This window comes from Somniosus microcephalus, chromosome 5, assembly GCF_052327205.1.
Source record: "Somniosus microcephalus isolate GS21.2 chromosome 5, FLI_Smic_1.0, whole genome shotgun sequence".
In the NCBI taxonomy this organism is placed as follows: Eukaryota; Metazoa; Chordata; class Chondrichthyes; order Squaliformes; family Somniosidae; genus Somniosus; species Somniosus microcephalus.
This window is the reverse complement of record NC_140991.1, coordinates 281583823-281608099: the sequence shown is the minus strand read 5'-3', so window position 1 is coordinate 281608099 and position 24277 is coordinate 281583823. Positions and strand designations below refer to the sequence as shown.

The following is a 24277-nucleotide window of genomic DNA, read 5'->3' as shown; positions in this document are numbered from 1 at the left end:
ACGGGTCTATGATTTAATGGTGAAGGGATGGCCAGCACATGGCGAACCACTGCTGCCAGCATTTTCGTCAAGAAGAGAACAGCTGTCAGTGTGCAGAGGAACCTTGATGTGTGGATCCAGAGTAGTAATTCCACCTAAGTTGACGGATAGAGTGCTCAATGAGCTTCATGAGGGTCATCTGGGTGGGGTAAAAATGAAGAGCTTAGCCAGAGCGTTTGTGTGGTGGCCGGGAATCGATAGAGAAATCGAAGAGATGACCAAGAGCTGTGCAGGATGCCAGAAGGTCCAAAACGCCCCACCACAAGCTCCTCTGCATCCATGGGAGTGGCCCTCATCTCCATGGCAAAGGGTGCACATTGATTTTGCTGGTCCCTTCATGGACTCGATGTTTTTAATTGCGGTGGATGCACATTCAAAGTGGCCAGAGGTAATAAAAATGTCCTCAACCACCACGGAAAAAACTATCGCAGTTTTACGAACCATATTCGCCAGGAATGGGCTGCCTGAACAGATTTGCTCTGACAATGGACCACAGTTTGTGTCTGAAGTGTTCCGGAGGTTCTTAAAGAACAATGGTGTTAAGCATTACACATCTGCCCCATATCATCCAGCCACTAATGGGTTGGCCGAGAGGTTTGTCCAAACATTCAAGAAGGCTATCAAGGCAATGTGTAATGAAGATATACCCCTACAACACAAGGTGGACAACTTCTTGTTTGCCTACCGGAATGCGACACATGCGGTTACCAACCAAACTCCAGCCATGATGTTCTTCAATCGAAGACTATGATGCCGCTTGGATTTGGTTAAGCCAAACGTCCAAAGAGATGTGGAGAACAGGCAGTTTCAGAATATGAATGAAAGGCTGACCAGGAGTTTTAAGATAGGCCAACCAGTTTTGGCCCGGGACTGCCGCACTGAGAAATGGCAGCCAGGAACGATTTGTACACAACAAGGACCTCTCATGTATACCGTGGACGTTGGGGAGAGCATTGTAAGACGCCATGCTGACCAGATTCTAGAGTCACTGGAAAATGTCAACTCCACACCACGATCTGATACACCTGGTAATGAAATCGACGTTCCAATTGCAGCTACCGCAGAACCGGTAATATTGGAAGCAGATGAACCAAACAACGACATTGATTCCGACTCAACATTGCCAGAAGAACCTGATACTCCAAAGAGGCGTTATCCAGACAGAATTAGGAAGCCTCCTCAAAGACTGAACTTATAATTGCTTAAACTTAACCAATGTATCTAGCAACAGTAATTGTGATTGTAATTCATTATCATTAGTTGTTAAATGAATGTTATGTACTGTTTATCTAAAAGGGGAGGAATTGTTGTGTATGTACCTTTAAGAGAATAACTGGTCTCAGACTGCAGTACCGGCAGTGACCACCCCTGTATAAAAGGCGCTAGAGGGCCTCTGTTGTTTAGATTCGTTATGGACTTCCACCAGTAAACATCTGTTTGTTTTCACTCCTGCTAGTCCGTGTCTAAATCATTCACGGACTTAACAGTTAACAGGCAGTTTTTAGCCTAATCCCTATTTCGTGGGGTGTCGTGTGGGATTCCCGATGGCTCCAAACCACGCCAGGTTAGAGCAGGCGGGCCGTCGGATTGAAGGACTTGGAGGGGTCGCGATGTCGGTGTTCAGGTGAGTGATATACCTGTTTATACACTGTATGAATGGAACCGCGTTTATGTGTTCAACCATAAATGTATTTTGATGCTTTGGCAACATAAGATGTACCTTATCATGCCAATAAAGCGATTTGTATTATTGTATTGTATTGAGTGATGGGTGCATGAGTGCAAAGGTAAGTGTGTTTGGTGTGTCTAAAGTGTGTAAAGAACTTTTACTTACCTGTACTTACCTTAACAGCCTTTCTTCTTGTCGGCATCGGGAGCGCATCACTCAGCCGGCACTTAAAGCTGAACGGCTGCGATCTGTGAAAAGTGACAGTCTTCAGCTTTGAGTGCTGCTGAGAGTTCTAACTGAGTCTGTGCAGAAGAACTCAGGTTAGAACTCAGACTGTCAGTGTTTCACAGCTTCAAACAGCTGTGAAACACTGATATTTCATCTGTCAAGAACTCTTGACAGATGAAATTTCAGTCTGTGACGTCACCTGTTGCCGGGTGGCTCTTAATTGGCCTGCTGAGCCCGCTGGGTGGGCTCAACAAGGTCAATCAAGGGAAAATCGAGCAGATTGGCCGGACGTCGATGTAGGCGGGTCTAAAACCCGAAAGTTGTAGTCCCGCCTTCTTCCTGACAGCTTCGGGAAAATCGACCCCACAGAGTTTGTAAAATAAAAAAGTTTTTGCATTCAAAATGTACATGTTTGGCCTTTGGAATCATTGCTGCCTTGGCTGGCTTTGGGGTTGCAGGTTGCTTTCATTCATGTTGTTCTCCATGCCAGAAGCCATTTCCTCAGTAGGGGCCTAGAAGCGGCTTGTTATCAGTCGTTGACGGACGGCCCTTGCAGTTTCAACATTGTGGGCCTCCCTCTCGCCTTGCTGCTGCTGCTGATCATCCTCCTCCTCTTCCTCCTCCTCCGGTGGTGCTCCAAGGCCTGGTGGCATTGGCTGGGTCCTGAGGATTGTCAGGTTATGAAGAATGCAGCACACAACTATGAAGAGGGAGACTCGCTCAGGTGAGTACTGCAGGGCTCCTCCTGAGTGGTCCAGACAGTGGAACCGTTGCTTGAGCACGCCGATCGTCTGCTCAATGATGTTCCTGGTGGCGAGATGACTCTCATTTAACCACAGCTCAGCAGGGGTGTTGGGGTTACGGAGCGGTGTCATCAGCCAGGTGCAGAGTGGATAACCCTTGTCCCCGAGGGGCCAACCACTTGGCTGATGCGGTGCCTGGAAAAGTTCTGGCACACCAGTCTGGCGCAAGATGAAAGCATCGTGGCTGCTGCCAGGATAGCGGGCATTGACAGCGAGTATCAGCTGCCTGTGGTCACAGACCAACTGGACGTTTAAGGAGTGGAAACCACTTGTGGTTTCGGAAAGCCTCTGCATTCTGATGCGGTGCCCGTAATGCCACATGCGTGCAGTCAATGGTGCCCTGCACCATGGGGAAGCCCGCTATCCTCGCAAAGCCCAATGCGCGTTCATGCTGTTTGGCTCAGGAAAGAGATGTACTGGCGTCTCCTTTTATAGAGGGCATTTTTGACCTGACGGATACAGCAATGGACAGCGAACTGGGAGATATTGGCGATGTCCCCAGTAGCTGCTTGAAAGGAGCTGGTGGCATAAAAATTCAGAGCCACTGTCATCTTCACTGCCACCAACAGAGACCTCCTGGTCCTTAGTTGAGGCTGCAGACCTGGCTGCAGCAGGTGGCAGAGCTCTGGGACCCGCCTCCCCGAGGCGGGAAGGGGATTAGTGCCAATTAACTGCCTGTTAACAGGTAGTTAACAGGCAGTTTTTAGCCTAATCCCTATTTTCATTCTTGAAGTGTGGGATTCCCGACAGCTCCAAACCACGCCAAGTTAGCGAGGTGGGCCGTTGGGCTGAAGGGTTTGGAGGGGTCGAGATGTCTGGTGTTCAGGTGAGTGATGGGTGCATGAGTGCAGAGGTAGGTGTGTTTGGTGTGTTTAAAGTGTTTAAAGATGTTTTACTTACCTTTACAGCCTTTCTTCCTTCAGGTCTCGGGAGTTCCTCATCTCACCGGCACAGAAAGCAGAATGGCTGCGATCTGTCAAAAATTGCAGCATTCAGCTTTCTGTTCCGGAGAGATCTCTAAATCATCCTGAGAGGAAGGAATTAACTTAGAGTACAGATTGTCAGTGTTTGACAGCTTCAAACAGCTGTGAAACGTTGATATTTCATCTGTCAACAGGTCTTGACAGATGAAATATCAATCTGTAACATCACCTGTTGCCGGGTGGCCCTTAATTGGCCTGCTGAGCCCGCTGGGCAGGCTCAATAAGGTCAATCAAGTCAAAATCGCGTGGGTTGGCTACAACTCAATGGAGGCGGGACTACAACCCTGAAAGTTGTAGTCCCGCCTCCTACCCGCCTCCTCAATGAAAATCCAGCCCCATAAATTCCCTTTATTGCAGTTTCTTAAATGTTCAAGGGTTTTGTTGAATCCGTGAATCTTAAAGGATGGTGTTCTTCAATAACTAGACGGAGACTGCAGATCAAGAATCAACAGGTGTTTACTGGATGAGGGTAGTCTAAAAACTAACAGTACAGATGCCCGCTCAAGGCTTATATACAGGTGTGGTCACTGCCGGTACTACAGTATACAGGAGCTGTAAAAGTAGTTCTCTCTTAAAGGTACATACACTACAATTCCTACCCTTTTAGATTAACAGTACCATAACATTCAAATAACAGTTAACACTTTAACATGCACATTAACTGAAATAGTCCAGTTATAAATTCAGTCTTTGGGGCAACTTCCTGATCCTTTCTGGATAGCGCCTTTCCTGAGTGTCTTGTTCTTGGTGCGGAGGCGATTCTGGCCCCCTGTCATCGGTTAGTTCATCAGTTTCCGCTGCTACTGTTTCTGGGGTAGATGCTACCGGTATGTCGGGTTCATCCCCAGGTACGCGAGACATGGGGTTGACTCGTTCCTGTGACGCTAGGATCTGGTCGACATGGCGTCTCACCATGTTCTCCCCGACATCCACTGTGTACATTAGTGGCCCCTGCCGTGTGCATATCGTTCTGGGTTGCCATTTCTCTGTTCGGTAGCCGCGGGCCAAGACTGGTTGTCCTACATTGAAGCTCCTTGTCGGCTTCTCATTGATGTGCTGGAATTGCTTATCCTCAACATTTCTTCGCACATTTGGTCTGAGCAAATCCAGACGAGATCTCAACCTTCGGTTAAAGAACATCATGGCCGGGGTCTGGTTGGTAACTGCATGTGTCGCATTTCTGTAGGCTAACAGGAAATTGTCCACCTTATGCTGTAGTGGAATGTCATCATCGCACATGGCCCTTACTGCCTTTTTAAAGGTTTTTACGAACCTCTCAGCCAATCCATTTGTGGCTGGATGATACGGGGCGGATGTATAATGCCTTATCCCATTCCTTCTCATAAATTTCCAGAACTCTTCAGACACAAACTGTGGTCCGTTATCAGAGCAAATCTGCACTGGCAAGCCGTTCCTGGCAAATATGGTCCGTAGGACTGCAATCGTTTTCTCCGTAGTGGTGGAGGACATTTTGATCACCTCAGGCCATTTCGAGTGCGCATCCACTGCTATTAAGAACATTGAGTCCATGAATGGACCAGCAAAATCAATATGCACCCGTTGCCATGGAAAGGAGGGCCACTCCCATGGGTGTAGAGGGGCATGTGGTGGTGCATTTTGGACCTTCTGGCATCCTGAGCAGCTCTTTGTTAGGTCCTCGATTTGTTGATCGATCCCCGGCCACCACACATAAGCCCTAGCAAGGCTTTTCATTTTCACCCCTCCCAGATGGCCTTCGTGAAGCTCATTGAGCACTCTCTCCCTTAACTTGGGTGGAATTACCACTCGGGATCCACACATCACTGTTCCCTGGCATACCGACAGCTGTTCTCTTCTGGATGAGAATGCTGGCAACAGTGAGTCACCATGTGTTGGCCATCCCTTCACCGTCAAATCATATACCCGAGACAGTGTCGGATCATTTCGGGTCTGCTTCTCTATATCCGCGTTAGTTACTGGCAAGAGTTCAATTATCGACGAATATAATATTTCGACAGGGTCCACTGCTGGTGCTTCCTCCACAGTAGGCAGTGGCAGGCGTGATAGCCCATCAGCGTTTCCATGCTGTTTCGTGCCCTTACACTCTATTTCATATTGGTTCGCCCCTAGAAAAAGGGACCATCTTTGTAGCCGTTGTGCCGTCATCACCGGAACGCCCTTCTTGGGATTAAAGATGGAGACAAGTGGTTGGTGGTCAGTCAGCAAGGTGAACTTCTGCCCATGCAGATAGTGGTTGAATTTTTTTACTCCCCATACTAGGCTGAGGGCCTCCCTGTCAATCTGGGCGTAGTTGCGCTCGGCTGAGGTTAGTGACCGAGACGCAAAGGCTACTGGCCTCTCCAACCCGTCTGGGAATTTGTGCGACAGCACCGCTCCAATACCATAGGGTGATGCATCACACGCCAACCGAATTGCTAGTGCTGGGTTGAAATAGGCCAACACCTCTTTTGATGTGATCAATTCTTTGCACTTCTGGAAAGCTCGTTTACATTCGTCATTCCACTTCCATGGTACCCCCGTTTGCAGTAGGGTGTTCAGTGGGTGTAATACTGTAGACAAATTTGGTAAGAACTTATGGTAGTAGTTCACCAGCCCGAGGAAGGACCTCAGTTGTGACATATTTTCCGGTGCTGGAGCCTTGACTACTGCCTCAATCTTTTCAGGGGACTTATGTAACCCCTCTTCATCAATAACGTGGCCACAATACGAGATCTGCTTCTGGAAAAACTCGCATTTGTGGCAATTAGCTCGTAGCCCATATTCCTTCAATCAAGTGAGTACCTTCTCCAGGTTGGCGAGGTGATCACTGTCATTTTCGCCCGTGACCAGGATGTCGTCCAAATAACACTGGGTCCCTGGAATCCCTTGCAGGACTTGATCCATTGCCCTTTGCCAAATAGCCGGAGCCGATGCTACCCCGAACACCAGCCGGTTGTATTGGTAGAGGCCTTTGTGAGTGTTGATCATGAGGTATTGTTTCGAGGCTTCTTCTACCTCCATTTGCAGGTACGCCTGGGCCAGATCAATCTTAGTGAAGCGTTTTCCTCCAGATAGCGAGGCGAAAATATCTTCAATCCGTGGAAGCGGATATTGTACCGTGTGAAGGACTGGGTTCACTGTCGCCTTAAAATCCCCACAGATGCGGACCTTCTTTGGTTCCCCAGGCGTATTACTCAACGACCTCTTCATTACAGGAACGATGGGTGTAGCCCACTCGCTCCAGTCCACTTTGGACAGTACTCCTGAACGTTCCAAACCTTCCAGCTCTGCTTCGACGGCTGGTCGGATCGCATAAGGCACCGGTCTGGCGTTAAAAAACTTTGGGCTTGCATTTTCCTCTATTTTAATCGTCGCTGTTATGCCTTTTAGTGTTCCGAGTCCCTCCTGGAACACTTCTTGTGCATCAGTTAGCATTTTTGACAGTCGCCCAGGTGTGACGTCGTCATCCTTTTTGGCCTCCACCTTCAGTGCCTGTATGGAATGCCAATCTAATTGTATCTTCCGGATCCATTCACGTCCTAGTAGTGGTGGTCCTCCATCTGGCAATACATATAGGTCCATTTTTGGTATTTCCTGGCCGTTGTATATCACGTTCACCCTTATTTTTCCTTTGGGGTAGACTTTTTGCCCCGTGTACATCTTCAAGACAATCTCTGTAGCTTTCAAGGGTATATGTGAGAATAGCCGCTTGTAGTCCCTTCGGTTTATGACTGTTAGGGCTGATCCTGTGTCCAATTCCATTTTCACTTTGACTCCATCTATCTTGAGCGTGACCCAGATAGTCTGGTGATCCTCCATTTTGATTACATTATGTAGTTTCAGACAACCCAGCTCCTTGCTTCCGGAGTCTGTATCACTTTTCTGTTCGTCTGAACTACTGTCCATCACCTTATGTACCTTTTTGTACTTCTCCTGTGGAGATTTCTTGCTGCTGGTTTTCTTCCCTGACCTGCAGACTCTTGCTATGTGTCCTGCTTTTCCACACTGTCTGCACACTTGGTCCTTGAACTGACAATCCTTCTGGTCATGTGTTGTTCTGCTGCAGCGAAAACACTTCCCTGCTCCATATGACATTTCATTGGTGCCATATTCTTGCGGCCTCCGTTGTATCTCTGCAGCGCCCCGTGCGGATGCTTCATGTGATACTGCCATGCTGAAAGCCTTGTCCAGCGCAAGATCCTTTTCTGATAGAAGCCGTTTCTGGGTTCCTTCACTTTGAAGCCCACACACAAACTTATCCCTTAACGTATCTGCTAGTCGCATTCCAAACTGGCAGTGTTTCGATAGCTTGCGCAGTTCCGTTAAATACTCAGCATTACTTTTGTCTTTATGCTGGTTCCTTTTGTGGAACTTAAATCATTCTGCTATCAGCAGCGGTGTGGGGTTTAAGTGGTCCTGTAGGATTTGCACTATGCTTTCGAAATTCTTATCCACTGGCTTCTCTGGGGTTATTAGGTTTCGCAGTAAGCCATACGTTTTTGCACCCATGGAATTCAACAAAACCAGTGCTTTCCTGGCATCTGGCACTTCATTCGCCTTGCAGTACACCTCAATGCGTTCCACATATGTCGCCCAATCTTCGACCTCATTGTCGAACGCTGTGACACTGCCACTCTTCGGCATCCCTGGGTGTGGTTAGACTGGCTAAAATGGCGTCTCCCGCGCTTTCCTTTCTTCCCGCGCTCGCCCTTCTTCTCCGCTGCGGCTTCAAAAATGGCATCTCCCGTGCTCTCCCTTCTTCCCCGCAGCTCAAATGGCATCTCCCGCGCTTCCTTCCTTTCCCCGCGGACGCTGCTCAACCCTTGAGCCCTGGCTGCGCTCTGCGCGTTCTCCTGTGCGCCTCTCTCGTTGCCGCCACTCGGTCCTGAATCCCGGCTGTGCTTTACCCTCTCTCTCTTTTTGTTTTCCGTCAGCCCTGTGCGCTTTACCCTCTCTCTTACCCCGTCGACGCTGCTCGGCCTTTTCTGTGCCATCAGTCGGCTCCAGCCGCCGCTGTCCGGGAAGGGTCTGCGCTGTACCTGTTGCCAGTCTGTTGCTGGATCGTCGTGGCTGGAGAACCAAGCCCAGCTCTCAACAGCCTCCCCTGCGATGTTCACTCTCTGCCGGATGACGGGGCGGTTGCTCGTGGTCGACGCCCGTGCTTCTGGCCTCGACTTTCTTCCACTGTCCTCCCGGAGCGAATCCTTGGGAGGAAATGCAGATTTGCAGGTAGATTCGAATCGACCTCGTCGCCACTGTTGAATCCGTGAATCTTAAAGTATGGTGTTCTTCAATAACTAGACGGAGACTGCAGATCAAGAATCAACAGGTGTTTACTGGATGAGGGTCGTCTAAAAACTAACAGTACAGATGCCTGCTCAAGGCTTATATACAGGTGTGGTCACTGCCGGTACTACAGTATACAGGAGCTGTAAAAGTAGTTCTCTCTTAAAGGTACATACACTACAGGTTTACACCTCTACAACTCTAGCTGGAGGTTCAATCCATACATTTATCACTCTGTATGAAAAACTTTCTTATATGTGTCCTAAATTTATGTTTTAGTAGTTTGAATGTGTGCCCCCTTGTCCTACTCTCACAATTTAATTTAAATTTCAATTTTGGATTTGCCTTTTCCATTCTGTTAATTATCTTGAAACACTATAAGATGACCTGTCAGACCCTGCCTTTCCAGGCTGAAAAACCTTCATTTCTCCAGTCTTTCCTCATAACTTAGACTTTTGGCATTAGTGATCAGCCTTGTGACTCTTCTCTGAACTGCAATGCCTCCCTTGTTTCTTGGCAGCCAGAACTGAACACAATACTTACAAGTGTGGTCTAACATTACAGCTTGATCACAACTTCCCCTGACTTATATTCTACTGTTTTAGCTATGTAGTTCAACATTCAGTAGGCTTTCTTGATTGCTGCTCTGCATTGGGTGGAAATGTTGAGACGTTGAGCAGCTAGTCTCCTCAGATTCCTAGGTCTCTTTCAACTTCATCCTCAGTTATTTCAACACCATTTATGTTGCCCATGTTTCCTTCCTATGTGCAGTACTTTACACTTAGCTGCTTTAAATTTTACCTGCCATTATTCTGCCCACTTACATATTTTGTCTAACTCATTCTGTAACTTCTAATCTGCCACCTCTGATTTCAATGCTCCTCCTATTTTGGTAGCATTTGCAAATTTGATAAATTTGCATTGAATTTTTGAATACAAGACATTGATGAAAATTAGAAACAATAGTGGTCCCAACACTAATCCCTGGAGCACCTTACTCCAACATAAGTTTTTTAACAAGTTTTCCTTTCGACATTCCTTTCTCTCCTCCCATCCATTCCTCATCCTGGGCCATTGGACTTAATGGGGCAGTAATTCCTCCCCAAAGGCGTGAGTACGGAAGGGGTACTCACGCGTCTGGCCGGAGGAAATGCCGGTTTTCAGCATGCACAGCGCATGCGCTGAAAACCAGCATTTCCTCTCCTCTAACCCAAGAGGTGAAGAGGCTAGTGCGTGCGCTGTAGGGGGCAGCGCGTGCGTCTTGGATTTCCTCTGTTTTGGGGGATTTGCGCATGTGTAAAGGCCTCCGGTCTTTACGCTTGTAAAAAGCACACGTAAGTATTTATTTTTACAGGTAAGTGGTGTTTTAGTGCAATTTAGAATTTTTTTTCCACAGGTTTATTATTTTAAAGAATCTACAATAAGGTAAGTTTAGTTTTAGACCCTTTTTATTAAAAAATTATTTTTTTCAAAAAAAAAAAATTATTGTTTAAATTATTTTTTTTAACTTATGTATACTTAATTTAATGATTGGGATGTTTTTAAAATTTTATTTAAAGTTTAAGTAGTGTTTTGGGGTGCAGTACTTCTCATGAGTTTGACAGTTCTTACTCTCAAACTTATGAATGAAGTTTCCCCTCCCCTGATTGGCTGAACAGTGCTCACCTGATCCCAGCCGGCACATCGCACTAACTACGCCGCTGGGTCAGGTTAGCACAGCGCGCCGACATCAGAACCGGGCCACTGACAGGAAATCCACTGCGTGCCAGGTTTCAGATGTCGGCGCGCCGGGTAAGTACACATCGGGGGCTTGCACGCGCGGCAAGCCCCCGACACCAAGTTCTGGGCCATGATATGCATTATTCTTGACAGAGTCCGTGACCTTACAGCTGATAAATATTGAAGGATACCTATGGAATAAGAACTCTATGTTAAAATGAGGTTCAAATGCAAATATGGGCACAACACACAAAGTGCCAAGCATGGGTTTTTAAATGTGGCATTTGCCAATACAGGTATAGCCAATACTGAATCTAATTGACCAAAGCAGAAGATAGGGCCAGTATCAACAATTCAACTGATGTTATTTAGTTTTGCAATTAACATTGATTAGGCACCAGGAAGGAGAATTTCTGGGATCTTCTTCTTATCTCCTGTCGTGACTTTGGTGGAAACAGACGTTTTTAGCATTTTATGTCATTTCTTCAGGGGGTTCCCCTGATGTTACGGCAGTAGATCAGGAGAACCGCTGCTGAAATTCCAGGCACAGAAGTAATTGTGTCAGTGTCATTGCCATTTATCTTTTAAAAAATACTTCATATTTTCTTGTGTTTATGGAGGTGAAGCATGAAACCATTCAGAGTAGCACCACAATCTTGAATCATTATAGTGACAGCACCAAGCACTCCTATTGCAGAGTAAAGAACATCCCATGTGATGTTTTGTGGCACCTATCAATCAGCGCATTGATCACTATTTTGACCAACTTGTTCACTTTTGTGGAGTGAATTCTGGAGTGTTCAACATCTACACAGCTTTCCCTTTGTCCGGGATACCCAAACTCTCCTGCTTCACCAGGATCACCAGCAGGGCCTGAAGAAACCTAAAAATGGTGATATTGCATTATTTTATTTTATCATTTGCCACAAGTATCAGTGAATCATTATAAGCAGTTCTTTAATTATATACAAATTGTGACTGTAACTTATTAACATTCTATAATTATCAAAATATTGTAGGAACGGAGGTTCCTATCAAAAAGACTGAGTTCGACTCAGGCAATTAAAACAATGAACTTTAATGGAACAAAACAGGTTTTAACTGGAAACTGCTGGAATACATCAACTACAGGTCTGCTCTCCTTGAGGGCTCCATGAGGACTGATCCCCTGGTCAGAAGACTGACGTCATGATGTCATCACATTCTTCCCGCCATTGGGGCATCACGTGACTGACGGCGTGACGTCATCACGTTGAAACCGCGCTGTAAAGGTAACTAGACATTGTACAGTCAAACAGTGTAATTAAAGGTACAGGCACAGACAGTAACTACATTACTGTTAAAGGAATTATGTACAACTGCTCTGAGTCCTTTGGTGGCTCCGCCACATGCGCCCCCCCAGAATTGTCTTTAACAGAAAAAGTAAGACGAGGCGGAGGTCTGACAAGTCTGTCCAATCAGCTTCGATACCCTGGTAGAGGAAGTTGATGACCGGTGGTCGAGTTGGCAGTCGGTTGTGGTTGAGCAGGCGCGGCGAGCGCGGTTGAGTTGGCAGGCGGCTTTGGTTGATCTGGTGCGGCGGCTGTGGGCAGTCGGCCACGTTTGGGTGGTTGAGCGACTACGACAGGGTGGTCCAGGTCCAGGTGAGCCGGCTTTAATCGGTCCATCGAGATGTGATCCGGCTTCCCTCCGACGTCGACCGAAAAGGATTTGTCGCCTGATTTGGTGACGCGGAAAGGACCAGTGTAAGGGGGCTTGAGCGGATCCCGGTGAGCGTCGTGGCGGATGAATACATACTCCGCATTCTTCAGTCCCGGTGGCACGTAGGAGTTCTGCAAACCATGATTTGATGTAGGCACCGGAGCAAAGCATCTGGCCGCTTCCTGGTGGCGAACGAGTTGCTGGGAAGCGGACCATGGCTCTGTGGGAGAAGGGAGGAAATCCCCTGGTACTCGGAGCGGCTGGCCATAGACGAGTTCAGCTGAGGACGATTGCAGGTCGTCTTTGGGTGCCGTACAAAGACCCAAAAGGACCATGGAAGTCTGTCCACCCATCCTGCACCTTGAAGACTGGCCCGAAGAGAGGCTTTAAGTGACCTGTGGAATTGCTCGCAAAGGCCGTTTGCCTGTGGATGATAGGCGGTGGTGCGACGAAGTTTGGTGCCGAGCCCCTGAGCCACAGCATTCCAAAGCTCAGAGGAAAATTGTGGCCCGCGGTCAGAAGAGATGTCCGCCGGTACCCCGAAACGGGCAACCCAACAGGAGATGAAAGCTCTAGCGACGTCTGCCGAAGTGGTGGAAACCAAAGGAATTGCCTCTGGCCACCTAGTGGTGCGGTCCACCATGGTGAGATATGAGTATAACCCTGAGAAGGCGGAAGCGTCCCCACCAGGTCCACATGCACGTGGTCGAAATGACGCTCCAGAACAGCGAACGCAGCCACTGGAGCTTTAACATGACGTTGGACTTTGGCCTTCTGGCAGACGACACAGGTATTAGCCCAGTCACGGACATCGATGTGCATACCTTTCCAGATGAACTTCGCCGACATAAGCCGTTGTGAAGCCTTCATCCCAGGGTGCGACAACCCGTGTATGGCATCAAAAACTTTCCGGCGCCATGCGACTGGCACGATAGGTCATGGAAAGCCCATGGAGACGTCGCAAAGGAGCGTGGCGCCTGCGGCCTGGAAAGTGACATCGGTCGCTTGGAAGCTAGAGGGAACGGTTCTATATGATTGGGCCTCAGAGTCCGAGGCCTGATCGGCAGCCATGAGGGCGTAGTCGATCCCCAGGTGCACCGCGTGGACCGTCGCACGGGAGAGGCAATCCGCCACCAGGTTGTCCTTACCAGACACATGTTGAATATCCGTGGTAAATTCGGAAATGAACGTCAAGCGACGTTGTTGACGAGCGGACCACAGTTCAGCGGTCTTGGCCATGGCGAACGTAAGGGGTTTGTGGTCGACAAAAGCCATGAAGGGACGCCCTTCCAATAAGAACCGAAAATGGCGAATGGCGAGGAAAAGGACCAGTAGCTCCCGATCGAAGGTGCTGTATTTTTTCTCATTTTTCCGTAGTTGACGGCTGAAAAACGCCAGCGGTTGCCACGTGCCGTTGACCCACTGTTCTTGCACTGCACCGATGGCGTAGTCTGACGCGTCGGTGGTAAGGGCGATGGTGGCACTTGGAAGTGGGTGTGCCAGCATGGTTGCGTTGGCCAAAGCACTCTTGGTGTTGCCGAACGCCTGGACCATCTCGGCTGTCCAGCTGATTCGATCCTTACCGGATTTGCCCTTGAGGGCCCCGAACAAAGGTTGCATAAGTTGAGCCGCCTTGGGGACAAAACGGTGGTAGAAGTTGACCATCCCCAGGAACTACTGCAAGGTCTTGACTGTCGGCGGCCGCGGGAAAGAGGTAACCGCTTCCACCTTCGTCATTAACGGGACGGCGCCGTCCGATGTTATGCGGTGTCCCAAGAAATCGATCTGTTGCAGGCCGAACTGGCACTTGGCCGGGTTGATGATTAAACCGTGCTGGCTGAGGCACGTAAAGAGGGAATGCAAATGGGAGATGTGCTCCTCCTTGCTGGCACTGGCGATAAGAATGTCGTCAAGGTAGACAAAGATGAAGCATAGGTCACGAAGAACGGAGTCCATTAAACGCTGGAACGCCTGTCCTGCATTCTTTAAGCCAAACGGCATCCACAGGAACTCAAAGAGGCCGAAAGGGGTGATGACTGCGGTTTTCGGGACGTCTTGTGGGTGCACGGGAACCTGGTAATATCCATGGATGAGGTCGACTTTAGAGAAGATAGAATTTCCCGCCAAATGGGCCGAGAAATCCTGGATATGCGGAATCACAGAATCACAGAATCACAGAATCACAGAAACCCCACAGTGCAGATAGAGGCCATTTGGGCCCATCGAGCCTGCACTGACACATATCCCACCCGATCCCCGTAACCCCTACACCAACACATATCTCACCCTATCCCCGTAACCCCACGTATTTAATCGGGTAGCGATCCGGAGTGTTGGCGTCGTTCAGGTGTCGGTAGTCACCGCATGGCCGCCAGCCGCCGCCTGGTTTTGGCACAATGTGGAGAGGCGAGGACCGGGGACTATTGGATCGCCGAATGACCCCGAGCCGCTCCATCGTGTCGAACTCCGCCTTCGCAGCCGCGGGCTTGCCGGGTTCGAGCCTTCTAGCCTGCGCATAAACCGGGGAGCCAGTAGTGGTGATATGATGTTCAACACCATGCTTCTTTGCTGAAGAGGAGAAGGTGGGCCTTGTCAGCTCCGGAAACTCCCCGAGGAGCCACGTGAAGTCATCTGGAGGAGGGAAATTGCAGGCAATAGAGCGCGACACGGAGGTACCGTGGTAGCACGGAATCGAGCGGAAGGTGGCCGCGTTGATCAGCTGGCAGTGCTGGACATCGACGAGGAGGCTGTTGGCACACAGAAAATCCGCCCCTAGGATGGCCTGTGAGACTGTGGCCATGACGAATTCCCAAAAGAAGCGCTGACCGCCGAAACAGACTTCGACCCGCCGCTTTCGGAAAGTTTGAATTGCTGCGCCATTAGCCGCTATGAGGGAAAAACCGAGGTTCCCAGTCTGCATGTCGAGCTTCGACGCAGGTAGAATGCTACACTGCGCCCCGGTGTCACAAAGAAAACGTCGGCCCGATAGGGAATCGGTGATATAAAGGAGTTTCCCTGTAGATCCGACGGCCATCGCTATCGCGGAGCGCCCGTTAGACCCGGTCCTCCTTCGCCAGGGACGCCGCCGGCACTTTGTTGTTTTTTTTTGGGGCGAAAAACTGCAGGGGGAACGGCAGCATTGTGCTTTCGCACCAAAACGGGTGTGGTAGGAGCACCAGCCCGCTGTAGGAGGAGCTGGAACCGTGTCCGTGGGGGATGGGCGCCTCGTGGCCGCGCAGCACTGTTGGGTTACCGTGAAAATCTTACTGGCTTCGACAGCGAGCTCAGCGCAGTCAGTAATGTCAGAACTGGCTAGGGCAGCCTGAACCTGTTCAGGCATTTGATAGAGGAAAAGCTCCCGGAAGAGGAAGCATTCCGGTTCGGCGCCCAAGAGCGTGAGCATTTGGCTCATGAGCTTGGACGGTTTGGAGTCCCCGAGGCCGGGCAGCGTGATGAGCCGGCGAGCCCGCTCCAACTTTGAGATCCCGAAAACCTGAAGCAACCGCGCCTTAATCGCATCGTACTTGCTGTCAGTAGGAGGACTACCGAGGAGGCTGATGATCCGTGAGGCAGTTGCGCTGTCGAGGGCGGAGACCACGTAATAATAATGGGTCTGATCCGCGATGATGTTCCTAATGGCGAACTGGGCTTCAGCCTGGATGAACCAGGCATCTGGTTGTTGCTCCCAGAACTGTGGCAGTTTCAGCGTGACGGCGTTCGTGTCCATGATGAATCTTCCATGAAAATTGTCCGTAGAATTCGGGGTCACCAATGTAGGAACGGAGGTTCCTATCGAAAAGACTGAGTTCGACTCAGGCAATTAAAACAATGAACTTTAATGGAACAGAACAGGTTTTAACTGGAAACTGCTGGAATACATCAACTACAGGTCTGCTCTCCTTGAGGGCTCCACGAGGACTGATCCCCTGGTCAGAAGACTGACATCATGACGTCATCACGTTCTTCCCGCCATTGGGGCATCACGTGATTGACGGCGTGACGTCATCACGTTGAAACCGCGCTGTAAAGGTAACTAGGCATTGTACAGTCAAACAGTGTAATTAAAGGTACAGGCACAGACAGTAACTACATTGCTGTTAAAGGAATTATGTACAACCGCTCTGAGTCCTTTGGTGGCTCCGCCACAATATATGAATATTTCCAAATTCTTTGCTAATTCTTAGATACAAGAAGGTTTAAAAATAACTGATGTTTAAACTTATCTACAATGCTACTATAATCAAGCAGGTTTATGTAATCCACTGCGTAAATCAGGGCTGGGCACACCTAACTTTATAGGAGCAGACTCTTGAAACTCTGGACCAAAATAATTTGAATTTTATGTTTTGTAAGCACCTTGTCATGAGCAGTTACACTCATGTGATAAGTTTATCTGTGGCCATAAGTTACCAGGCCATTGCTGCCCTTGTGTGTTGTTATGGTGTTCTTCGCTCTGTAATACACCCCTGTGTGTACTTGTGGTTCTCTTCTCTCTAAAGCTGCATGTGTTTTTCTTATCTCTCTCACTCTCTGTATGTATCTGTGGTTTTAGGAACATAGGAACAGGAGGAGGCCATTCAGCCCCGTGAGCCTGTTCCACCATTCAATGAGATCATGACTGATCTGCGATCTAACTCCATATACCCGCCTTTGGCTCATATCCCTTAATACTTTTGGTTAACAAAAAGCTATCAATCTCCAATTTAAAATTAACAATTGATCTAGCATCAATTGCCATTTGTGGAAGAGAGTTCCAAACTTCTACCACCCTTTGCGTGTAGAAGTGTTTCCTAATTTCACTCCTGAAAGGTCTGGCTCTAATTTTTAGACTTTGCCCTCTAGTCCTAGAATCCCTAACCAGCGGAAATAGTTTCTCTCTATCTACCCTATCTGTTCCCCTTAATACCCTGAAAACTTCAATCAGATCACCTCTTAACCTTCTAAATTCTAGGGAATACAACCCTAATTTGTGTAATCTCTCCTCGTAACTTAACCCTTGAAGTCCAGGTATCATTCTGGTAAACCTACGCGGCACTCCCTCCAAGGCCAGTATATCCTTCCTAAGATGTGGTGCCCAGAACTGCTCACAGTACTCCAGTGGTCTAACAAGGGTTTTGTGTAGCTGTAGCATAACTTCTACCCCCTTGTACTCTAGTCCTCCAGATATAAAGGCCAGCAACCCATTAGCCCTTTTGATTATTTTCTGTACCTGTTCATGACATTTTAATGATCTATACACCTGAACCCCCAAGTCTCTTTGGACATCCACTGTTTTTAGCTTTTCACCATTTAGAAAGTACCCTGTTCTATCCTTTTTAGGTCCAAAGTGGATGACCTCACATTTGCTTACATTGAAATCCATTTGCCACATTAAATCTATCAATATCCCTTTGTAACTTTATGCTTTCATCTACAATGCCGCCTATCTTTGTGTCATCGGCAAATTTGGATATATAACTTTCTAGGCCATCATCCAAGTCGTTAATAAATATTGTGAAGAATTGAGGCCCCGACACAGATCCCTGCAGGACACCACTAGTCACATCCTGCTAATTTGAGTACCTAGCAACAATCACTGATGAAAGTCTCTTAATATCTTTCTTTGCCTTTCCCTCTCCCTTTGTGTTTGTGCTTCTCTCACCAATGTGCCTGTGCTTCTCTCTTGCCCTGCCTCCCTATATATCTGAACTTCTCTCTCCCCTCATCCCTGAGTTTGTCTCTATCTCTCCCCTTGTGTCTGCACATTTCTATTTCCATATATCTTATCTCCATCTAACTGTATCTTAACTTTTTCTCTGTGAGTCTGAACTCCCGCTCTCTCTTTCCCTGTGTGTCTGAACTTTTCTTTCATATAGTTAGAAGGAGAGAATTGAGATACTAAAACTATTTCCAATGAAGCAGAGAAGGCAAAAAGAGATATAATATAGGTTACTTAAATTATGAAGGATTTCGATAGGGTGAATAGGGAAGAATGATTTTCCCTTGTTGGGAATGGTGGAGAGGTGCTGGGGTTTAGGGAGAGAATTCCAGAGCATGGGGTTTAGATAGCTGAAGGCACAGCTGCCAATGGTGGGGCAATGGGAGGGGATGCGCAAAGGTCCAGAGTCAGAGGAATGAAGAGTTTAGTGGGGGGTTATACAGCTGGAGGAGGTTACAGAAATAGGGGCAGGAGTCAGTGGATGAGGGTTTCAAAAGCAGATGGGGTGAGACAGGGGCAGAAGTGAAATGTTATGTCGGTGGAATTGGGCGATTTTTGTGATGAGGTTGGGAGCTCAGCTCGGGGTTGAATAGGATGCCGAGACTGGGAACAGTCTGATTCAACTTAAGACAATGGCAGGAAAGGGGGCTAGAATCAGGAGCGATAGTATGCAGTTTGTGGCGGGGACCAATCTTCCTAATATTTAATTGAAGGAAATTGCTGTTGATCCACGACTGGATATAGGACGAGCAGTCTCACAATACTGAGGCAGTGGAGGGGTCGAGAGAGGTGATGGGGAGGTAGAGCTGGGTATCGTCAGTGTGCACGTGGAAGCTGACTCCAATGTCTGCGGATGAGGTCATATAGTTGAAGAACAGAAAGGAGCCAAGGACAGATCCTTGGAGGACTTCTGAGATAAAGATGCAAGCGTGGGAAGAGAAGACATTGCTGGAGATTCTCTGGCTATGTACGGATAGATAAGAGTGAAACCAAGCAAGGGCAATTGCACTGAGCTGGACAGTGGAGGAAAGGCACTGCAGGAGGATGGTGTGGTCAACTATACCATAGGCTGCAGCAGGGTTGAGGAGGATGAGGAGGGATAATGCATCACGGGATGAGGAGGGATAATGCATCACGGTCACAGTCATTTGTGACTTTGGTTAGGGCAGTTTTGAAGCTGTTGCAGGGACGGGGCCTGATTGTAAGCAATCAAAGATGGAGTTGCAGGAAGAATGGGCATTGATTAGGAAAGGGGCAACACATTCAAGAACTTTGGAGAGGAAAGGGAGGTTGGCGATGGGATGGCAGTTTTTAAGAACAGAAGGGTTGAGGATGGGCTTTTTGAGGAGGGAGGGGTGGTGAGATGGAACCATTTACAATGTCTGGGGAGGTGGAACCATTTACAATGTCAGCAAGCATGGAGCCATGAAGGGAAGTTGGGTGCTCAGCAGTTTATGGGGAATGGGGTCAAGGGGTCAGGAAGTGGGTCTCATGGACAAGATGAGCTTGGAAAGGTCATGAGGTGAGATAGAAAAACTAGAGAGAGATATGAGTTCAGGGCTAGGGCAGTGAGGAACCTGGGCAAGGTTTGGCTTGGCGGGCAAGGGAAGGGGGAAAGCAGCAAGGCAGTTGAATGGATTGTTTCAATCGGAGTGTCAGAGAAGTCCTCGCACTTGTTGAGGTGAGGGAGGAGGGACAGGGGAGAGGGAGTTTAAGGAGATAGTTGTTGGTGGAGAAAAGGCGCTAAGGGTCATCTTTGGTCTGCAGGAAGATCCTGGACTAGTGGCCAATTTTGACAGAGGACAGTAAGTCCCAATAGCGCTGGAAGACAAACGCCGTGGCTTTCTTTTTATTATTTGGAAACCTGGCTGATGGGCCAGGCCCATAATACAAGATGCCACCAATGTTAAAAAGAATAAGGGAGAAGGTGAGGTAAATTAAGTAATGGTAATTAGGTGACGGAGAGGTTGGGTTTTAAAAGCGTGAACACTGTAAGAAGGGAAAATTGAATTTTGAGGTCCTAGGATACAATGAAATAGAGCAACAGACAATGTGAGGAATTTTCATTTCAACACAGTGAGCATGTAGGGAGGAGAATGTATTGCAAATTTGTAGCTTAGAAGGAACACAAGGGTAAAGTTTAGAGGAGTAAAGGCTATAGTGGTTGGTAAAGTTGAAATGAGAAGATTGCAATGGAGACAGGTTGGAGGCTAGAAATAAGAGAAAGATCAGCAATTGGACAACATTTTTTCTTGTATGTTGTACAGGAGTATGAATTAAGTCCTAAATTAGCTTCCCAGATACACGAACAATATTCAAGCCTTGGACTGTTTGGGCTTTATAGGGAGTTAAGTGCCATTAAGGGGAAGCAAAGTGATTGGGACAAATAGAAAACAGAGCTCTTTACAGTAGCTCTTGGCAACTGAGAAGATTTCAGAGCTTTATTTGAGATTAGAGAGAACAGTGAGGCAAAAGACGACAAGCTGTACAGATAAAAAAAACTTGCATTTATACAGCGCCTTTCATGACCACCGAACATCCCAAAGCGCATTGCAGCCAATGAAGTACTTTTTGAAGTGTAGTCACTGTTGTAATGTAGGAAACGCAGCAGCTGATTTGCGCACAGCAAGATTCCACAAACAGCAATGTGATAACGACCAGAAAAACTGTTTTAGATGTTGAATGAGGGATAAATATTGGCTAGGACACCAGGGATAACTCCACTGCTCTTCTTCGAAATAGTGCCATGGGATCTTTCACATCCAGTTGAGATGGTTTAACATTTAACTGAGAGACGACACTTCTGACAGCACAGCAATTCACTGGAGAGTCAGCCTAGATTTTTGTGCTCAAGTCTCTGGAAAGGGACTTGAACCCACAAACTTTGCACGACAGAAGTCAGAGTGCTACCAACAGAGCCACAGCTGACATAGATAAAGCTATACTAAGAGTAGATCCATCAAAGTTGAGAGGTACTATTTGTTGGTTGGATTAACAAGAGACATAAAGAAACTAACATGTATTTCCTGCCATATACTAATTTTAGTAACAGAGTAGATAAAAATATAAAGCAAATATAAATATGGTCCAGTATCTTTGAAGAATTGAAACAAATAAGTTGAGAATAATTTAAGTTAAAATCCTACCCTGCGACCTTTTATGCCTTTGAGTCCTTCATTCCCAAGAGTGCCAGGTTCTCCATCCTCTCCCTAAATCCCATGATGGATAAATACTGGTTAAATAATATGTTCTATTCCCCAGTATAAAAATTAAGACAACAAAACCGTACATTTAGTCAAGTTTGCCTGTGGGCCAACATTTCCAGGAGCTCCTCGTGTTCCCTATAAAATTAAATTTAAAACCAGTCATTTTTTGTCTACATATATAAAACTATTATTAATAATTTAACTTCGCAATGTTTATGGTGCCTATATTATTAGTAGGAGTGAGCCTTCAGCTTAGTGGTAGCATCCCGCTTCTGAGCCAGAAGGTGAAGGGTTCAAGCCCCAGCGAGTGAGGACTAGAATATGGTCTCCGAATACTGGGTTACATCCGGGTGGATTTACCACTGACTCCTGCCCCTGGGTTCCGGCCCCACTCCAGACAGCCCCAGCGAGCTGAGACTGGAACGCTGGTTCTAAATACTGGGTTGACGTCTAGTGGAGGTACTTGTGTTTGATGGGTGTGGGTGGAACCAACATTCCCTTGCGGCTACGTGACTGCGCAGCTCTCAGCCGGTCAGCCGGGACTGACTTTTATAATGTTAAATTTTGCACATGTGTGAAACTGTGAATGGGCCTCGCAGCCCCTTAAAGGGGCCGTGCACCCCCCAAAAATTAGGGGGAACATTGGGTGAAACTCATTACGGCTAATTTCAATTGATCTTCTCTAGAGCAGTATCAACATAACCAGCAGAAACAAAGATTACAAGAAGATGGGTTTGGGAATGGATTGGGTAATCAATGATCCAAATTATTTTTTTAATTGAGTCTCACCAACCTCTCCTTTGTCCTTTCTACCTGGTCTTCCCCCTCCCAAAATGACCATAGTCCAGTATCAGTCCAAGAGTTTATCAGTTCCTAAACCCTCTCATCATAAATATTTTTCTTTATTCATTGATTTATGTTACAGCACTTAAACAAAATGTCTCAGTGTGCATGCACTGTTGTCTCTGTCACACTATTTGGCCCACTGTGCCTTTCCCAGCTCTTTGAAAGAGCTATCCAATTAGTCCCAGTATTTTGCTCTTTCCCCATAGCCCTGCAATTTTTTTCTTTTCAGGTATAAATGCAATTCCCTTTTGAAGTTACTATTGAATCTGCTTCACCATCCTTCCAGGCAGTGCATTCAGATGATAACAACTTGCTGCGTAAAAAAATATTCTCCCTGATTCTTTTGCTGATTATCTTAAACCTGTGTCCTCTGGTTACCAACCCTCCTGCCAGTGGAAACAGTTTCTTCCTATCTATTCTATCAAACCCTTCATAATTTTGAACACCTCTATTAAATCTCCTTTTAACCATCTTTGCTCTAAGGAGAACAACCCCAGCTTCTCCAGTCTCTTCACAAAACTGAAGTCCCTCATCCCCGGTGCCATTATAGTGAATCTCCTTTGCACTCTCGCCAAGGCCTTGACATCCTTCCTTAAGTACGGTGCCCAGATGTGGATACACTACTCCAGCTGAGGCCTAACCAATGATTTATAAAGGTTTAGTATTATGTCCGTGTGTAATTGAGACACGGACTGCAGGAGTTGGTTACAACAGGTGTTTACTGAGTGGAGACAAAATTGGAACTACTATGCAAAGTTACTACACAGGCTTATATACAGGGGTGGTCACTACTGGTACTGCAGTGTACAGGGGCTGCAGAATATAGTTCCTTCTGCAAAGTACACACACTACAATTCCTCCCCTTTTAGCTAAACAGTACATAACATTCGATTAATAATCAAATAACATATTTACAATTACAGTTGCTATATACATTAGCTGAAGTTAAGCAATTATAAGTTCAGTCTTTGAGGAGGCTTCCTGATTCTGTCTGGATAACGCCTCTTTGGGGTATCAGGTTCTTCTGGCAAAGTTGATTCGGAATCAACATCGTTGTTTGGTTCGTCTGCTTCCAATATCACCGATTCTGAGGTAGATGCAATTGGTACTTCGGTTTCATCACCAGGTGTATCGGATCGTGGTGTGGATTTGACGTTTTCCAGTGACTCTAGAATCTGGTCAGCATGGCATCTTACAATGCTCTCTCCAATGTCCACGGTATACATTAGAGGTCCTTGCCATGTGCAGATCGTTCCTGGCTGCCATTTCTCTGTGCGGTAGTCCCGGGCCAAAACTGGTTGACCTATCTTAAAACTCCTAGTCGGCCTTTCATTCATATTCTGAAACTGCCTGTTCTCCACATCTCTTCTGATGTTTGGCTTAACCAAATTCAAGCGGCATCGTAGTCTTCGATTGAAGAACATCATGGCTGGAGTTTGGTTGGTAACCGCATGTGTCGCATTCCGGTAGGCAAACAAGAAGTTATCCACCTTGTGTTGTAGGGGTATGTCTTCATTACACATTGCCTTGATAGCCTTCTTGAATGTTTGAACGAACCTCTCAGCCAATCCATTGGTGGCTGGATGATATGGGGCGGATGTGTAATGCTTAACACCATTGTTCTTTAAGAACCTCCGGAACTCTTCAGACACAAACTGTGGTCCATTGTCGGAGCAAATCTGTTCAGGCAGCCCATTTCTGGCAAATATGGTTCGTAAGACTGTGATAGTTTTTTCTATGGTGGTTGAGGATATTTTTATTACCTCTGGCCACTTTGAATGTGCATCCACCACAATTAAAAACATCGAGTCCATAAATGGACCAGCAAAATCAATGTGTACCCTTTGCCATGGAGATGAGGGCCACTCCCATGGATGTAGAGGGGCTTGTGGTGGGGCGTTTTGGACCTTCTGGCATCCTGTACAGCTCTTGGTCATCTCTTCTATTTCTCTATCGATTCCCGGCCACCACACAAACGCTCTGGCTAAGTTCTTCATTTTTACCCCTCCCAGATGACCCTCATGAAGCTCATTGAGCACTCTATCCTTCAATTTGGGTGGAATTACTACTCTGGATCCACACATCAAGGTTCCTCTGCACACTGACAGCTGTTCTCTTCT

At 47.2% G+C, this 24277-nt stretch overlaps 1 pseudogene; it reads right to left on the bottom strand.

Annotated features, from left to right (window-relative positions):
- Nucleotides 1-24277, bottom strand: part of LOC147117765 (collagen alpha-6(VI) chain-like) — a 281465-nt pseudogene that overhangs the window by 71581 nt on the left and 185607 nt on the right.